At 40.8% G+C, this 20724-nt stretch overlaps 1 pseudogene; it reads right to left on the bottom strand.

The window, feature by feature from the left end:
• Positions 1-3426: 3426 nt before the first annotated feature.
• On the bottom strand, positions 3427-4416 carry LOC143574406 (nuclear transcription factor Y subunit B-4 pseudogene; annotated as a pseudogene).
• Between the last annotated feature and the right edge of the window lie 16308 nt (positions 4417-20724).

The raw sequence follows: 20724 nt of genomic DNA, 5'->3' as shown, positions 1-20724 counted from the left end.
ATCCAAGTCGGGTCATACCCAATAACGAGTTAGACACACACCAATTATGTATTTGTTAAGATAAGATCTATGAGACAAATACAGAACACGATACATTCAGAAAATCGGGTTTCTGAATACTTACTTGAAAGTGTTAAATAAATTAATTGGTTAATTTATTTATTCAAATAATTATTATTGGAATGATTATTTAACTATGTGTTCTTTCATAAAATGGTTTATAAAAGATGGGGTGTTTATATATTTTATAAAGTATAAAATAAATAAATAAAAAAAAATAAATATATATATTTTTGGGGCCGGTTTTGGGTGGGCCCCACACCCCAAAGTTTTGGTCAAAATCTTGTCATGGATATGGTGGATGTTGAGTAAATTTTACTTGACTAAAAAAAAAAAAAACCTAACACCATGTATGAAAGATTTGATTATGTGTTGAGTGTGAATATATATATATTCTAACAAGCAACACATGTGACTTTTCAAGTTAAACAACCACAAGTCTTTCTTTCTTTCTTTGTTCTTGCTTACGGCCAAGATCAAAAAGGAGGCTCGGGTCTCGATTATTCGTGTTCAAGCTCCCTAACAAAGTTCGGTGTGTGTTGGAGGCTCGGGGTATCTTCCGTTTGAGGATTTTCCCTTTGAAAGTCTAGCATCAACATCATCATCTTCTTCAACATCAACTACACTCTTAAAAGGTTAAGAATGTAAGTGTTTATAGCTTTGATAGTTTAGTTTTTCCGTATCATTTGATCCTTGCTTCGGGTTTCTAATAAATAGATTATTGGTAATCTTATAACATGAATAAATTAGGTTGTTCATGTACACATTTCCTATAAACTTGTAATATATACATATATAAACACATGGATACATATGTTTAGTTTGTTTATATCACGCTTCCGCCTTAATTAATGACTAGTTAAATGGTTAACTAAGTTTAAAATATCCATAGAAACCCTTACATACTAAAATCCACGTAAATTTACAGATTCACATCTGTTTGTCACATTGTCAATCTATAGCATGAATTCACAAATGATAAGCTTGTTAACCTTATGTAATAAACTGTGAATATGTAAAATATGTAAGAAACAATTAGTTATAAATATATATTAGTTAATATAGGTATCAATTATGGAAAAAAAAAGTACTAACTTTGGCCATATTAGTTTTAGGATAGTTGGATTATCATTGGTTAAATTGTGAATATATATAGATACCATCGGCCAATAAGTGATAGTTTGGACTTTGGATTATTTGTGCTCTAGTACCTGTTCTCATATAAGAAATCAAGATAAATTCATTTTTATGGGTGAAGAACAGGAGCAAAAGATCATATTTAAATTGGGAGAAGAGGTGCGAATTTAACTTTATGAACTTCCCGTTGGAGGCTGTCTTGTTTATGCTTTGCTACTTGTGAGCTGACCATTGTTTTCTTTTAATATATTGGCATTTAAAAAAAACTTGTTCTCATATAAGAGATTAACATTTATTATACAAAAATGGTAATCTTATTTTCCGGATAACAATGATCATTACAAACATTCGTTATGCTTCTATTATTAAACAAAGATTAAAACATTTACTATACAAAAATAATAATACAATGAAAAGCGTTTCCAAGAACCTTATTTTTGTGTGGTGTGGGGGGGGGGGGGGGGGGAATGTTTGCCAATGGGGTTTTTTATGACAAAGATGAATAAAGCATGTCCAATTGCCATCTAGGGTTTCACAAGAACCCTAACCCCAAAACATTGCTGCAGTATTATGTATGTACCTATAAACAATATCCTACTACATACACACAAAACAATGGTATCTATAGTCAAATTAGACTCATTTGCCACATTTTAACAGTACAAGCCTTTAGAGTTCAAGTAGTTGATTGATTGTCTATTTAATCTTGCACTGAATGATTAGTTAATGGGGTGTGTTATTCATACACCCTTTATAGGGTGTATATAGGGGTTTAAATGTGTGTTAAAAGGGTGTGTGAATAACCAAAAAGGGTGTATAAATAACCATTGCCTAGTTAATTATCAATTAAGGAGCACCTCCAACGCGAAGTCGTGCACTAGCCTGATTGATAGTATGCTTAGGTAGCCTATAGATGTTGGCTATGTTAGTATAATTGAATTAACCTGTTGATCAAGTTAATCATAATATGAATCGAAATAAGTTGGTCGCAGAGTGCACACTTATTTGATCTTATTATGATTTAATAACCCTATTGTACTTAGGAGCGAAGCCCCTAAGCAACGGGAGTTCCAAGAGGCAACGCACCCATGGCGGGGGCCGAGGGCAGGACTCCTGACAGGGTCCAAGAAGCTACACCCCTGACGAGGTCTAAGAGACGACAACCCCTAACGAGGTTCAAGGAGCAGAGTCCCTGACTGGAACCAAGGAAGCGTGCCGGCCCCCAAATTTCCACCTAGTCACCAACCATACATTTTCTCACAAAATTGTATTATCCAACCAATTATATTGATATGTTAATATATGTGCAAGATGTTGACCTTGGGCTAGTTGCGGTTTTAGTGAACCAAACATTTGTATTCTTCCAAGATTGTTGGAAGTGATTGGCATATATATAAGTATATTGTATTTGAGTAGCTAGGAAGGTTGCTTCATATTAATAATAGGATAATGAAAATCATGTAAAATATTGTTTATTTAGTGACTAATTATTTATAGGATTACGATAACGACAATTACAAAAATCAAATCATATATATTTTCTAACAATGGTAACTATATCTATCTAACAATAAACCCTAACTAATATGTTTTTAATAGTTAAAAGGGGTTACCACATTAAAACTATTGTTACTTAATTGGTCACATTTATTGTTGTTTATTGTTAGGCTTTCCACATTTCAACCATATGATTTGTAATAAGCAATCAAGTAGAAAGACTCATGTTTGCTTCTTGCTATTGGATGGTAATGGAATGGTACCTTTTTATCCCATTTTTAGGCTAGCTAAAACCTATGATTATGAGGTCAGGTGATTGAGAAGCATCCACAGGCAGTGAAGGAGTTAATTCAAGGATAGCACAACACTTGGTAATTGGCCATTTGGGCGTTTAAATTTTAGCTCGTGTGGTGGAGAAAAGAAAAGGCGTTTTTTTACCGCAATCCAAACAGCTTTCCGCTTGCAATGCTCTTATATATGAAAATCACATCAAAACACACGTCGATCTTAAGAATTTTGGTCATGTTTTTAAGACCGCAAGTTCAAACTTCTATGATGGAGTTCTTGGCACAAATCTGAAAACTCATGTATATAGAATTCAAATAATTAAGCACACTAGATCTTGATTCGATTTGTAACACAATTCATTCAAGAAAATGACCAAGCAAATTATACAAACCTAACATAATAGATTCAAAAGTTAAAATTCGAAATTGTCATTCATTGTATTCATACAAATATGATACAAAACTTCATTTTTAACAAAGGCACACCCTAATTAAGATCAACTTATGTTATTCTTTCAGGGTCATATTCTAACCCTAGATGTAAACTCAACACAAAGAACCTAATAGATCAAACTAATTAATTTCTCTTCCAACTTTTTGCTTATTCATGGTCACGATCATCTATCATACAAGTATTTAAATCTACCTTGACCCAATTAAAACATGAACCCTAATATCTATTTCTTTTATCTATAACCGTGAATTCGAAAAGATTAGGACCCGAGGGTGAAACAGTAGCTTTTGAAGAAGCTTGGTTACCTGTAGATCTATAATTACTTGTCGAATTTTCGTGACGAGTATGATCTTTGTCTTCATTACTACTACTACTTGCCCCTTTATTCTGATTAGCCCTTTCACCATCAAGCTCTCTAATCTTGTGCAAATACCTCTTCAATGGTTCTGCATAATCATCAAACCCTAGATTCATCATTGCCCAACACACATCGTCTCCGTTGACAGTCTTTAGCTTTTCTTTACGACAATGATCCGAAGCTTCACCGGTCACAAAGCTAATAAACTCTGAAACACATTCTTGCATGGTTTCTTTAGCTTCTTTGGAGATTTTTGCATTTGGGGAAGGATTTGCTTCATGATACGACCTACATTCGCTATCGGTAGCAGTCGATCTTGTTCGTTGATAACACAAGGATCTTGTTGAGAAGTGGTACTTGCATCATATGAGAAGTTTAACACTTCTCTACCTGAGTTAGAGTTAAGAGTTAGATCCTATATTGTGAACCATATTTTTTGGATAAGTAAATCTTGATCCTCTAAAACACAGACATGTTGCTTTTATATCAATTATTATCCACAGAACCAATATTATATATAGTGAGAAAATATTATAGTGAAAAGTGCGAGAATCTCATAACACACTTGCGTCTTTAAATTTTAAGCGTGATACATAAGACAGTTAAATAACCGCTTGTCCCATTATTTTCCGGAACAGGTATTATGTTGATTACTGCAAGTATCATATTATATGTTTTTAATTTTTGGTTTAAGTACCTTGCTTGCGGTGCTCACATAAAATGTATATATGTGTGGCCCTCGGGTAGAAAAAAGAAAAATTGCACTAATTTTGACGTTATTTTACTAATTTCGTGAAAATAACCTTAAAATGGCTAGGGTTAATCATGTATCATGTGGTGGCGTTGATAGCCGAAAAGACAAGGGTACATGCACTAATCGGCCGAGATCCCGATGGTTGAGTGTTATGCGCCTTAATTATGTCCGAAGCTTGATGCAAAACTAATATTGAGTCAGAGGTCACATTGGAAGCAGCCACGATCTATTCCTACGAGATAGATGTAAGATTGTCACATCTTATCCTCCTCATACCCTACCATAACTTTGCTAATGATGAGATTTATTGATTAAGTACGATGATGATGAATTTTTGCTTTAAGTGTAATACGTCTAATGGTTATATCGTATATAGCCGTTTTTCTTTGTATTTCTCATTAACTCACTAATGTATTCCGTACATATATACAAACTCTTGCAGTTCTCATCATATATACTATGGATTCTGGAAACAATATTCGGATGTTAGGTCACACGTAGTCGATGATGAAGAGCTTGAAACGATCGGTCCCCACAACATGGTCGTCATAAACAAGCTAGGACATTAGACCCCCACTTCAATGAGACCCCATTAAAAATGTAAACTCTTATTTAATGTATATTAGGTTTATTAAGAGTTATTAATCGAAACACAACTCTAGTATAGTTGTAAGACTCTATTCTTACTCTTGGGTTGCATATTTGAATTTACAGTTCCCAACTTCATTTTTTCATGTTTTTTAAATCTTATGAAAATAGATATCAAAAGACAATTTTATTTTTCATATCTTTAAAAAGACATCATATTTTTATTTTTATTTTTCGTTTTAGGCCTCTAAAATGATTGATTCGGCCCTGCCTGACAAGGGACATTGTCTGGGCCCATAGATCAGGGGAGTTTTTTCAGGTAATCCAGTGATTACTCCCCTGTTTTTACCAACAATTTTTACAATTTTTGTACGATTTTGATGCTTTTCATAGCCATGAATCGAGCCGAGCCATCACGACAATGTGTGCTAGCTCTTATATTCGAAAAATAATTATATATCATCAATATCCATCTATAGCGGATTCGGCTCTTTTACACTTTCAAGTTTCAACCATGACAACGTTCAGATTGTCTTTTACCATTAATTTAAAAATATATTCATGCTGACGTAGATTATAAAGACCCACCACTTAAACCTAATCTATTGCCACTAACTACGATTACTCATAACATCTTCAAATCAACGGCTCAGATTAAAAACATTAAATAAACAAATTAAAAGAAGATCCCGCGCGCATGGAACGCGGCACAGCTTAGAAAATGTTTCATGTAAAAAATGTCAACTGTGTAATCAAGGCTTTCTAAGCCATTATGAATAATGATACGCGCTATCTTCTCTTAATGTGGATTTTATTACATTTTGCATACATGTTTCACACTTCCCTTTATTAGTTTTGAGCAATATGACAACATTGTATTGACATCAAAATGAAATAAAACGAAGTAAAACATACATGCGCGAGCTTCAAGCTCAAAGGCGTTAACGAGTCTTAACTCTAAAACGTCAGGGCCTTAGCCCAATTCTATTACCTTTTGCATACATGTTTCACACTTCCCTTTATTAATTTTGAGCAATATGACAACATTGTATTGACATCAAAATGAAATAAAACGAAGTAAAACATACATGCGCGAGCTTCAAGCTCAAACGCGTTAACGAGTCTTAACTCTAAAACGTCAGAGCCTTAGCCCAATAATGTGAGCCTTAACTCAAATCACTCACAACATCCATCCTACATACTGCGCAGCCTGACCATAAAACACCTAAACACAACTAAGGCAAAGCAAACGCCAAAACATAGTTGTTAAGGTCTCAGGTTGGGGTCGCGCATGAAATTGTAGTGGATATCTGAGTAACACATTGACACGTAAAGGCTAAAAAACTCATAATTTCATAAATGCGCGATAATGTCGCGCAAAACAGGAATAATGAAAACGCCAAGACACGTGTCAACATAATCAAGATATGGCAAAATCACTTACAATATGACAAGGGTTAAGTATAATAAATTCCTTACAACCTTGTTCTTATTCCAACGTGCAAGCATATCTTATATTCAACATGCAATATAAAGAGATGAATGGGGAATGCGCAAGATGCGAAGAAGGGAAAAACAAAATTTCATTCCAAAGCATTGAAATTTACAAGTTTACAAGATGAGATACAAACTACAAATAAAAATAAAAAACATGAAGGGCTTCTCAAGTCTCCACGTTGACATCAGCCTCTTCATCATCCTCATCATCGCCCTCAGCATCTGGCGCAGCCTGCTCCTCGTCATCTTCAAACTGACCATAGTCAAGTTCTTCGTCATGAATGGAGCCTTCTATCACGACAGTGTCAGGAGCGGATCCTTTGGCCACGCCAGAGCCGCTAGCAACGCCAGCATTCCCCGCGCCATCATCGCCGCCGCCAGCCCCCTCGCACTCGTCAAGTAACTTCTTAAGCGCGCCGAGATCGGGCTGGTCAGCAAGCGCGGATATCTGCAAATCATAAGGAAAATAATGAGTATAAAAGGACTTGGAAAATAAGTCAAGCTTATCTCATTAAGGTTAAAATACCTGTGCAAGGATGGGAATGGGAGTATTCAAATACTTCTCCCCCACCGCGGCCATGTCCGCGCAGGCAGCGTCGCTCTGATAAGGGTACTCGGATGGGTTCTTCTTCAACATGCCATATTCATAGCCATCCGTAAACCCTTCAGCTCGACCAACCAAGCGCGCGGCAGCGTTGCAATCCATCACAAGGGCCTGGAACTCGTCTGAGTATTTCATCGCGTAAGCGCAACGAGTCATGCCCTGTGAGATTAGCCAGTGGCGATCCTGCGCGAGGCCAGCAACAGACGTCTCGAGGGCAGGAATCTGAGAGTTTAATAACTCAACAGTTTCCTTAGTCTGTTTCAGCTCCTCTTTGTCGGACGCTGCTGCCGCCAGGACTTCTTCCTTTTCAGCCCGCGCAGCATCAAGTGCTTCCTGGCTAGACGCTGCCGTCGCCAAGGCTTCATCTTTATCGGCCTGCGCGGGCCGCCAGCTCCTTCTTCAGGCGCGCAACCTCACTCTCCAGCGATGATTTCTTAGTTATAGACTGGACAAGAGCTTGGTCACGCGCCTCCGCCTCCAGCTCCAAGTCGCGCAATCTGCGCGCGTACTTGGCAGCGTCCGCCTCCGCCGCCTGCAGCTTCTCCCGCGCAGCCTGAAGCTCATGACCGCGCTTCACGAAGGCGCTGTTGGCACTTGCTCTGTTCTCACTGAGCTCTGCTTGGAGCTTCTCAGCTCTCTCGCGAGCATCAGAAAGATGCCAAGCAGACACCTTAGCCTCTTGCTTGGCTTCCGCAAGAGCATCACGTACTTTTACGTAATCATAGCGAAGCTCTTGGGAGGCAGCAAAGAAGGCCGACCCAGCAAACATATGATCGTTGAGCAAGTCGTCGCGAGCGCGGTCCTCCTGGAACCTCCTTTCAGATGGAGGCACAGCATGAGCCCAGAATTCCGCACACACACCCATGGACTGAAATGTGCTGTCTTCAGTAATATTCCATCTCGGGCGGTAAATGTGATCGGCTTCCTGCAAAAACAAAGTAATTATCTAAGTCATCAAAACATTAAGATGGAAGTCCGCGCAGCGGAGCAAAAAAGAACAAATACCTGCGGGGATGAAGCAGAAAAGTCAGCGCCAGCCCCACGAGAAGGCTCCGCCGCGAAGCCTCGTGGCGCTGCAGGACTGGCGCGACCGCGGTCGGAGTCTTCAACTTCAAACTCCTCATCCTCCTCGGAAACAGGCCTTTTCTCCTGCGACCTAGATCCAAAATCGGTCTCGCGAGGAGGGCTGTGCGCAGGAGGAGGTGAGGGAGGTCTCGACGCCGCCAGGTCGGCGCGCAAAACGGCCTCCTGCTCCTTAGTAATCCCGATGAGGGGAGATTCATCGCTTGCAGGAGCAGGAGCAGAGCCAACGGCGCTGGCACCGGCGCCAGGAGTGCCGCCAGCAGCTTGTACGCCAGCTACGGCTTCTATGAAAAAATCAACAAAAAGAAATGGTTCATGACTTGATCTAAAAGAAAGTCAGAAAATAAGAGCGCAATACGTACCTTGGCGCAACTCCGTTCGCGAAGCAAACATCGCCATGAAGTCCATTCTACCCTTCTTTGAGGGTAAAACAGGGGACTTCGAAGCGACCTCCGGCGCAGCCTCGGCATCTTGTTGCGCTGTCGCCGGCTCTACAAACATTTGAGTGACCAAAGATTCATTAGTAATTCTATCAGAATCGCGCTCATAGAGACATAAAGGATAAGCAAAGTATATCTGTCAAAGGCGCAACACCGCTTCCCTTTTCCGCCGCGCGAAGGGAGGAGGTAGTGGCACCATACCTCAGGTGGACAGGAGGTCTGCCCACTTTTTGAGGCAGGGAAGACAAGGAAACCTTGGTGGTAAACTCCTGGGTTTTCCCAAATCCCCCCGCCTGAGTAGGAGGATCCTGAACAACAGGGGCAACATCTTTCTTCTGTTTCTTACTGGCCCCTGCGCCAGTTTTCCCCTTAGCTTTACGCTTTAGTTGGGGCGCCTCCTCCTCCTCCTCTTCCGCGAGCTCCAGCTCGTAGTTTTCGAGCGCATCTACAATACACGCAACAGAATTGTTAGCAAAATTTGGTATTATAAGGGAAAATGCATAAGTACAAAGGATTACCAGGCGCATCGCTGTCGAAGACAAATCCCAGATCAACAGGGATGAACATGTCATCAAAGCGATCGGGGAAACCAACCTCCCCAGCGCCGAGCGCGACGGAGCCACCCTCCATATGCTCATCATATGCGGCGTGGATATACTCCTTGGTGACTGCAAAAAACAAGTCAAATGATATCAGCAAAAAGAATTATATTCGCGCAGAAGTAAAGCAATGAGGTAAACTTACACAAGCCGTCGACTTGGATAACGGGCTCAGTCGCGCTGTCCGCCCACCTCCTGCTCATACCAACCCCCACCAGCGCCTCCTCACAAATGTTCTTGGCGGGGGATGGTTCAGCGGTCAACTTATTAACCCAGGCGCCAGTTGGGTTCTTGAGGACACCCACATCCGCAGGCGCAGAAGAAATCGCGCGCATGGTCATGCGGATGGGGATCACACCAGCCCTTATATAGAAAAACCTCTCAGACCAGTCATGAAGGCTCTTGAATGAAACAGTGGAGCACTTCACCTTCTGACTGCGAGGAATAAATGAGAACCAAGAATCTTGGATCTTGGGCTTGTAAAAAAACTGAAAGAGCCGAGGGGTGGGCTCCTCGCGCTGGGATTTGCACATGAACTCAAAGTGAGTCATGCGCACAAGTCCAAACGGATGGACTTGGGATATATGAATCCCATAAAACTTAAGCAGTGCACCCACAAACCTTGTCATCGGGAGACGAAGGTTGCAGTGGGTGAAAAAATGGCTATAAAGGGATATATAGCCGGTAGGCGGGTCCGCCGCCGTTTGCCCGGCCTCAGGCAACATGCAGCCAAACACAGGGAGAAAACCCTGAGAGGCGATAAGGCTGTCAAGATCAGCCTGCCTCAGTTTGCAGGGGATTTCATTCCACCTCTTCACGGCCTTGGTCCTCCCTACCTACTCCGATGAGCCCTCAGCAGCCTTCTTCCCCTTGCCGGTCTTCTTCAATGTAGACATTACTAACGATTTTCTACAGCAATGGATGGGGGAGATTGTGTTGTCTGAGCTATCAGACATACAACTGTGACAACGAACAAAGGATGACTTGAACAGAGACCTGGAAGCAGAACAAAGGTAATCAGAAGACAAGGAAACAAAGAAAAGAGATCTGAATAATAAACAAGAAGAAGAAGGATAAAAAACTCAAAGGGCTGGCTTTTATAGGCCCAGGAGAGAGAAGAATTGGTGCTGATCGGACTTCACGCGCCCCCACTCGCAGGTGTAAGCCAACGGGAGCGCGACACGTGTACATGACACTGTGTGAGGGGACACGAAAAGAAACTCTACAGCTGTTGCCAGACTTCACGCGCCACCACTCGCAGGAACGAACCAACGCGAGCGCGACACGTGTCCCTGACAGCATGTGAGGGGACACGAAAGGCAACTGTAGCACCTCGAGCACACGAAAGGTCTGACACGTCTCCATCACTGGCCCACGTCAGCAACAACCAACCACGTACAGGGACGATTCGCTTGCAACCAAAAGGATAGAATTTCGCGCAACGATGAATAATAAGAAGAAAAAGACAAACCCCTACTAAAAGAGCAAACTGTTAAGTCTAATATCTATCTTGCCTCGCTCGCGCGAGACAAGACACACATTAGACTGGGGGGGCTTGAAGAGGTATGTACCCGCCTCAACACCGAGCAAGGCGGGTCAACCCACAAGATATAGACAAGAAGCTTGAAATCAAGACATTATGAAGGCACAAAGCCAAAACCTACGCGCATGGCGCATATCACATATGCTCATGCATCACATGCTCAGGCATCATATGCCCAGGCACCACAGATGCCCAGGCATCACATATGCTCACGCATATCACATATGCGCGTGACGCATCAGCGCGCGGCGCATATCACATGCTCGTGCATATCACATCTGCGCATGAAACATCTGCGCGTGAGAATAAAGAGAAGACCTCGCGCATCCTCAGGATTGGCGCATATCACACATGCACATAATCAACCTCGTCCTTATCCAAATCAGGATTAGGGCAACCTTGATTGTGCACGTCAGACAACCTTCCAGAAGGTATCTTTTTAAGGAATAAGAATATGCTGATGTTGACAGCTGCCAATGAAAGGTGGACAACTCAGCAAAACCTATGTGCTACCACGTGATTATAACCAATGAGAAAGCACCAGGTGTCCTAGAGGACACGTGGCGCAGAGCAATTGGAGGAGGCCAACAAGGCTGAGCCCAATCAGTGGAAACCCTAGCACTATAAATACAGCATCAACTCCACAATGAGAGACATTCAATCATATTCAATTACATTCAATCACAGAGAGTTACAGTCAGTAACACACACAATCACATCCAAATCATATCCGATTACAGGGTATTCAGCTATTAAGCAATACTCTTCAGATTTCCTTACTCAGATATTATTATCTTCTCCCACAAATACTTATTCTCACACCGGAGGGTTACCCCAAAGAGGACCCCTCTGTCCCTTTCTGAGGGGTAAGTTTACGGTGCTGTTCATTTTGTAGGTGGAAGAACCCAGATCCAAGAGAAACCATCGGTGAAATAGCATAATCACACCCGAGGAAAGTAGATCGTCTACCAGTGAGTCGATCCACGTCTCTTCAATATGAGTGCACGTAGATTTGAAGTACCATACTTCAATGTACTCTTTTCTTTATTAATTAAGATCGACACATATTGAATATATAACCTATTTATATTAAACTTACTAGTCAGGTGCCCGCGCGATGCAGCGGGATACACACGAACGTTATTGATGTCAGTACGTTCCTCGCAACAGTACGTGCATATCCCGATGATGGTATGTGCATAACATGACATCAGACATGTAACCATTATCGGTAATCGCGTCACACAACGCCTACACACAAGTAATTTGGTACGCATAAACAAGGTCATCCACGTAACTAATGCCTGAACGCGCGTAACCGGTGACGAAAATCAAGAAGCAAAGATGAAATGTACAGTAATTTCAAGTATACCATTTTTTAACCCAACCCGTTTTGACGCGAAACCCATTCCAACCCAATATCGTTTTAACCCGAAGCTCGTTTTGACCTGAACCCATCTAGAACCGAACCAAATTAACCATTTTTTGTATCGACATATTCTGACCATAATTTATTATGACCCATGAGCCTAACATGTCCGACATTTGCCGGTACTAATTGATAATCATGTAAAATGTTAATTTTTTTAAATTAATAAACTATAACAATATGATACTCAAATTAAAGATAATAAAATACTCGTTTTTATAGTGTAATTATTTTTAAAAAATATTAACGTGTGAAAAAGTTAAGATCGTTTAAAAGTCGTGGGTAGTTTGTTTAGGATAAGGGGTAAAAGTGTAAGTATTATAAAAATTAACAAAAACTAATTGAAGTTGAAGGACTAAAATTGTAATTTATTTTTGACAAAGTTGAACTTAACCGTTTATTATATGGTTAAAGACAAAAGTGCCCTTAAAATCTTATAATTTGATGCATTATGTATTATACAAGTTGCATTATTGATTGAACCTCTTAAAATTTAAGAGGTTCTTCACTCACTCTTTATATATAGTAGAGGTACTAGTCCTGACTTATCTCTAACTCATATTTGATAGCTAATAATTCTAAAATAATTAATAAATAAACTCTATCTTTTAACTCTAACATTAACTCTATAACTTAACATCGTTCTCTCTTTTCTTTCATGATTTTTTTGATCACCAACTTTTAATCTTTAGTCCTTTTTATTTACCAGGTTAATTATTTAGTCTTTTCGCTTGTAAAACCGTTAGGATTATCCCTTAATTCATTCTCCTTCATTGATCCCAATGTAGTCTTCCTAGGCTCAACAAGACTGTCTCCGGTTCATTGACCCATTCATGTTCACAACTTCTTGTACTCGACAACAGAAAACTTTACTCGCCACTCACAAGTCTGATACATTATTCTTCGACTATAAATTTGTCTTTTACGAAATTGATTACCACCTTGATCGAATTACAAGGCTTGAAATGGATCACGAAAAGCTTCTTAGATGATATTTCTTGATTTGATGAATGAGCTCAAGAACATGATCGAAGAACAATGCCTAGAATATGAAGGAAACTTCATAAAATACTTGAGAGAGACAAGAGTGATTGAGGGTGCGTGAATGAACTATGAAGGGTTTCAAGGAGGTGTAACCATACTTAGGAGAGTGGGTTCGAACTAGATTGGCAAGCCACGTCTTAGGCAAGGTGTCAAAAATGACAAAACTGATATGACTCTTAATTACACAATAACACAAACCATGTGACCTCTTACACAATTACATTATCCGTGACAGGAAAAACCATGGGCGTAAATTGCTCGCTACCAGGACCGTGTAACGAACCATACGATTCATGTGGTTATCTTTTCAGAAATGACCATTTAATCCTTTTACTTAAAAACTTGCAGCTTTGACAGTTTTAACTCCTTTACTTTTCAAAACTTGAACAAGTTCACCCATACTCAAATGAATACTAATTGAATATACATACATATTTTTGTATGAGGGTGTTACAACTTCCCTTCGGGCTAAAAGACAACTTTATATAGGTGTCAAAATTGTAGAGGTTTAGAGAGTTCTCATCGTTCTCTCAACTCATATGAGCTTTTATTAGATTTTCTTTACAATCAAATCTTTTAAAAAAAATTATCAAATTCCACGTTACTAAATTAATACTTGCAAGAATTTAAACCAAATAAAATATTTTTTACGACAATGTGTGTAATAATAATGTATAATTTTGATAGAACCCGTATGATACACGGATGATTAAAAGAATAAAATAAAAAAATTGAATTTAATAATATAATAATAGCATATCTTATGGATTCATAAAATATATATAATTTCCTAAAATACATAGATTAATAATTTGTATTTGTATTTAAAAAAATTCAAAATAAAAGGTTGTGAATCTATAACAATTAAGAAAAAAAGAAAATTAACATCAATTCATCTTAATTGAGTTGGTAAGCCACAAACATTTTAAAAACATAGCAGTGAGTTCGATTCCCATCAACAGTTTAATTGAAAGACATGTGAAATTGTATATATGTAACTAAAATACAAAGTCTTTTAGGATTCTTCACTAAGGTAGCATACCGTATAATTGACAAAAACCCTAAATCCCGTCACCCCCTTCCCCCCCCCACCGCCTCCTCTGACCGCCGCCCGTCCAGCTCCACCTAGACCAGCCATCCAGCATCTCCGTCACCCGTCACCCGTCACCCGCCACCCAGCACCTCCGTCACCCGTCAACTCAACCAGCACCTCCGTCACCCAGCACCTTCGTCACCCGTCACCTAGACCAGAGTACTAAAACCCTAGCCCCCTCTCTTCAACCCACCCTTCCCGTCACCCCCCTTCCCTCCCCCCCCCCCCCCACCGCCACCTCCGACCGCCGCCCGTCCACCTCCACCTCCGGCAGCCACCCAGCACCTCCGGCCCTGACCCTCCATCTCCGGCTGCAAGTCTCATGATTTCTTATTTTTCAGGCGCTCGGAAGATGTAGCACAGACTAAGCAGCTTGTCAAACGATCTGATCGAAATATTAATCTCCGAAAATCTCGGGCGATCCACGGCGGCATGGATTCAGAAGAATGGGAACAACCACGTAATCGGAAAGGGAAACGGAATGATCATCAGGCTCAAGGTAATAACAAGGTTTTATTGAAGTTTTTTGTCTCAAATCTTCCCCCAAAGTGTTCTTCGCAAGAATTAAAAGATGTTATGGGTAGCTTTGGTCGTTACGAAGGTTCCTATATAGCTAGGAAGCTGGATAAATGGGGCAAGAGGTTTGCTTTCGTATCGTTTTCCGAGGTGAAAGATGTCAAACGGTTGGGAGATGAGTTATCAGATGTATGGATCGGTTCGTATAAGTTGTTTATTGCGATTGCTCGGTTTTTGGATGGTGAGAATCTAGATAGACCCGATTCTAGTATAGGAGGAAGACGGCTTCGGTTCCTGTTAATAGCCATGCAAAACCTAGTGGTCAAGCAAACCCTAGTTCCGAAGGATCCGATAGGAATGGGGTTCCTTATGCATCAGTTGGTAATGGGTGTTCTTTTGTTGATTCTTTGTTAAATCGGAACAAAGTAGATGAGATTAAGGTGGATGATTCGGTGGAACGGTTTTCTCATTGGAAGGGATGTGCTCTTACGGGGAGGGTGGTGAATCTTCACACGTTAACTTCTTTGAAAAAGTTGGTTCGGAAGCATGGTTGGAGATCATTAGATATTAAGTATCTGGGAGGGCTTTCAGTGGTGTTGGTATTCTACGTTAGTGGGGATAGGGATGCCTTCCTGAATGACAAAGGCAAATGGTCAGACTGGTTTGAGTTTTTAGAACCTTGGTCTGATAGAACTAGTGTGGAGGAGGGTCGGATCGCCTGGCTCCAAGTTCATGGGGTTCCGGCTCAGTTGGTGTTAGACGAGGTATGCGATTTGATTGGAAGCAGATTTGGCAAGGTGGTTCAATCGGCTTCATTATCAGGTGAAGAGAACAACTTATCGTATACTCTCATCGGTGTGTTGAGTAAAGAGTGCAAACGGATTGTGGATCGGGTGGACATTAATTGGAGGGGAAAAATTTTTAAAGTGTGGGTGGATGAAGATGTTGGGGTATGGATACCGGAATGTGTAGTAGAGTATGAAGAGGATGTTGGTTCCGTTTTACCGGAGGAGGATAAGTGTGATGATAATATTGTGCAGGATGAGTTTCATAATGTGCATCGTGAAGAGGGCGAATGTTTTCAAGCTAATGAGTTTTCTGTCAGGGAACATGTTGTTAATGGTTTGGATGGTTGTGTGAACGATAATTCTAACGTGATGGTCGGTGAGTGTTCGAACTCTTATGATCATTCTAATGAGGAGGTGGTCGACAATGGTAACGTTGATAGTACAAATGTTTCTGTGTTGAAAGGCAAGGGACATAAGAAGTTCAGACGGAAGTCTTTATTTTCTAATCGGAGTGGGGGTAGTGGTTCTAGGGAGCGTCCTAAGAAGAGACCAAGGGAGGATAAAGATATGTTTGATCTTGATAGGTTTATCGGTATTATGCACGTGCCTTCGGATGTTACTAGGGGTATCGAGACAGGTGTTGAAGGAATGTTCTTAACACCGGATCTTAACAAAGGGATGTCTACTAATACGGAGGTGGTTCGAGACATCGAGGGAGAGACTGCGGAGCCCTCGATGATTGGTAGAGGTATTGATCCAGTGCAACACCAAGGTCCGATTGAGGTGGAGTTGGAGAAGACCATTGAGTTGAGTAAGGCGTTAGGTGTTGAGAATTTGCAAGATTTTGTTTCTAATGTTAAAGAGGTTCTTGTTTCCGAAGGCTATCAAGAAGGTGTTCAATGAATGTTTTTTCTCTGAACATTCTTGGGTTAGGGAGTTCTAGCAAAGCCGATTGGATTCGAGGTTTTCGAGTCCATCATGAGGTTAGTTTTATTGTTTTACAAGAGTCGCAATTTGTTTCCTTGGATTCTGTGGATGTGGGACGGTTTTGGGGTTATGGTGAGTATTCATTTGATTGGGTTCCTTCGTCTGGAAGGTCGGGTGGGTTATTATCGATCTGGGATTCCCAAGTCTTTCGTATGGAAAGGGTGGTCAAGAATAATAATTGGCTTTTAGTTTCGGGCACTGTGAAAGGAAAGAGTAGCTTGTTTCATATTCTCAATGTTTATTCTCCTCAAAATCTAGTTACTAAACGAGCACTTTGGGGGGAAATTCGTGATTTGATCGGGGAGGGTAATGGGAGGTGGATTGTGGCAGGAGATTTTAACTCGGTTCGGTGTGCCGAGGATAGGCGGAATTCTTTGTTTAATGTGGGTGAGGCCAATGAGTTTAACGATTTCATTGATGATTCGAATCTTCACGAGTACTCCTTGAAAGGGAGGCGTTTTACTTTTGTTGCAGGAAATAAATTAAGCCGTATTGACAGAATCTTCGTTAATTGGGATTTCTTTATGGAATGGCCGTGTGCGGAGTATATTACTCTCGAAAGGAATAAGCCGGATCATAGTCCGTTGGTTTTGAAAATTGGTTCTTCCAAGAACTATGGTCCCAAACCGTTTAGGTTTTTCAATTCTTGGCTTGGTAGAGAGGATTTTGGGACGTTGGTTAAGAAGACGCTTGTTGATGGCTCGTTTCATGGTTCTCAGGACGCGAGATTGTTGTATAAATTTAAAGCTTTGCGTGATGCTATCTCTAGATGGGCGATCGATTGTAAAGCCAAAGAAAAGAAGGAAAGGGTTTTATTGGAGCAAGAGTTGCGTGATTTGGACCAAACCATGGAGGTTCGGGATTTGTTGGAAGAAGAGACATGGTCTTTAAGCGAAATTAAAAGACGGCTAGGCGAGTTGGATAATCATTTTTACCGGGATTTGAAGCAAAAGGCTCGGTGTAATTGGGCGATTCATGGAGACGAAAATTCTCGATTTTTTCACGGTTTTATTAATAAACGTAAAGCTTCAAATTATTTTCCGGGTTTGGAAGTGAATGGGGCGTGGGAAACAAACCCGGGTCTCATTAAAAAGGAAGTTTTGCGTTTCTTTGCTGGGAAGTTTAAAGAATCTATTACACATCGGCCTCGGTTGATTGGGTATGGGTTTTCGGTCTTGTCTTCGGTGGAGGCGGATTTTTTGATAAGTGATTTTTCCGTGCATGAGATCAAGAAGGCGGTTTTTGAATGCGGTGGTGACAAAGCTCCTGGGCCGGATGGTTTTAATTTTAGGTTCATTCGGTTTTTTTGGGAGTTGTTCGGTAAGGATTTTGCGGATATTCTTGATCATTTTCATAGTGTTAAAAGTTTTTGCTCGGGGGTTGGTTCTTCTTTTATCACCTTAATTCCTAAGGTAAACAATCCGTCATCTTTGGGGGATTTTAGACCGATAAGTCTCATTGGTTGTATTTTAAAGACTGTGTCGAAGGTGTTAGTGAATCGACTCAAAACGGTTATGAATAAGATTGTCTCAGAGCATCAGTCGGCTTTCTTATCCGGGAGATATATTCTTGATGGCCCTTTGGTGGCTAATGAGGTTATTGCTTGGGCTAAGAAGAGGGAGAGAAGAATTTTTATGTTCAAGATTGACTTCGAGAAAGCCTATGATAATGTGAATTGGGAGTTCTTGTTGTCGGTTCTTTCTCAGATGGGTTTTCCTTCGGTCTGGTGCGATTGGATTAGTGGTATTTTGTTGGCGACCAGATCATCTGTTCTTGTTAATGGATCTCCTACATTCGAATTTGGGTGTCATAAAGGCATTCGTCAAGGTGACCCGCTATCGCCTTTTCTTTTTATTATTCTGATGGAGGCTTTTTCAGGTATGTTGAAACAAGCCTGTGATATAGGTGCGTTTCATGGTATTACTCTTCCTAATGAAGGTCCTACTTTATCCATCTTTTTTATGCGGATGATGCTATGATTATGGGAGAGTGGTCTTCTTTTAATTTTGATAACTTGAAACGTATTCTTCGCATATTTTACTTGTGTTCGAGGCTAAAGATTAATCTCCATAAATCAGTGTTATTTGGAGTAGGTGTAGAAGATGGTGAGATCGATATCCAAGCTGGTTTCATGGGTTGTAAGCCGGGTAGAATCCCGTTTTCTTATCTAGGGATTATGGTTGGCGCTAACATGAATAGGGTGGTTAATTGGGAACCGGTTGTGTCCAAGTTCAAGAAGAGGCTTTCTAAATGGAAATTTAATTCGTTATCTATTGCCGGTCGGTTAACCCTTATTAAATCGGTGCTGGATAGTCTTCCCACTTATTATTTTTCGCTTTTTAAGGCACCCAAGAAGGTTACCAATGATTTAGAAGCTTTGATGAGAAGGTTCTTATGGGGTGGTTCGGATGAAGTGAGGAAGATGTCATGGGTGGCTTGGGAGGTAGTCACCAAACCTATAAAAGAAGGGGGTTTAGGTATCGCTCGTTTAGAGGTTAATAATCAAGCGCTGATTACTAAATGGCTTGGGAGATTTCTTAATGATCATCACGCGATGTGGAGAAGAGTAGTGTTGTCTATTCACGGGTCCTCGCGCTGTTGGGGGCTTGCTCCGGTTAATAATGGGGTTTCTAGGGTTTGGAAGAATTGTGTTATGTTTTGGAACAAATTTAAGGTTGATGGTGTGGGTTTTAATAGAGTGATCCGGGCCACAGTTGGGAATGGTCGCCAAGTTCGGTTTTGGATGGATTTGTGGTTGGGTTCGGCGCCGATTATGGACAAGTATCCGTCCTTATATGCGGTAGAAAAACATAAAAATGTCTTGTTAGCAGATCGGTTGGTGGTCACTGGATCCTCTCGTCGCATTGTGTGGGATTGGCTTAGAGCTCCTTGCTCCCAACAGGAGGTGATCGAGAAGCAAGAGTTGGAAGATCTCCTTCAAGGGGTGGTGATGGTTGACCGTGAAGATTCATGGTCTTGGGCGGTTGGTAGCTGCAAAGAGTTCGAGGTTTCGTCGATTAAAAGATGGATGGTGCGGTCCGTTGTGGATGCTGGGAGTTTCGGTTTTCAATGGAGCGATTGGGTTACGAAAAAATGTAATATTTTTATGTGGAGGGCCGTTCTGGATAGTCTTCCAACCAAGGAGGCTTTAGCTAGACGTCATTTGCATTGTGATGATCATAGTTGCGCTTTATGTGAGAGTAATGAGGAATCGCTCGAGCACTTGTTAACCGGGTGTTTCATTTCTATGGCCGTTTGGAATGCGATTGGTTCATGGTGCAACATCCCTAGATCTTTTGTTTTCCATGTCAATGATTTGGTGGAAGTGTATAAGGTTTGTGGTGCGACGGGGAACAAGAGATTGATTATTCATGGCATTGTCATCATTACTTGTTGGAGGATTTGGCGGGCTAGGAATGAAAAGATTTTTTCGGGCAAGAACACTAAGGTGGTAGAAATGGTTGCGGATATAAAATCTTTGGGTTTTCTTTGGTACAAAAATAGATCTAAGATAGGGGTAGTGGATTGGAAAAGATGGTGTTTATTTGATGTAACGTGATTGTTGTTTTTGGTTTTTGGATTTCGACGTCTTTCTCCGTCTTGAAGAGAGTCGTTGGTTGTGTTTGTTTTTAATGAATGTCAATTTTCAAAAAAAAAAACTAAAATACAAAGAAGGTGTCCTCTTTAATGCCCATAAATTCAGGAACTAAAGACTAAAATTAGAAAGCCTACATATTGTCGGTTTATGGCAGGCAATGCAACAAAACTGACTAGTGTTAATGGGGTTATTATACTATTCTAAGTTAGTTTATTTTCCATTTTCTTTATATATGCATGTTTTTTTTTTAAACGGTGACTTTCATAGTGGTTGAATATTCAGCCACAGCTTTCGGAGAGAGCCTCAACCGCCCACTCGGGCCAAGACTATGTTGTCTTAACCGGGCCCACGCTTGGCATCCGATTTGG

The sequence above is a fragment of the Bidens hawaiensis genome, unplaced genomic scaffold (assembly GCF_021521415.1).
Source record: "Bidens hawaiensis isolate Kalapana, Puna unplaced genomic scaffold, B.hawaiensis_p1.1 tig00026906_1, whole genome shotgun sequence".
NCBI lineage: Eukaryota > Viridiplantae > Streptophyta > Magnoliopsida > Asterales > Asteraceae > Bidens > Bidens hawaiensis.
The sequence above is the reverse complement of the archived record's forward strand: the minus strand, read 5'-3'. Positions and strand labels throughout refer to the sequence as shown.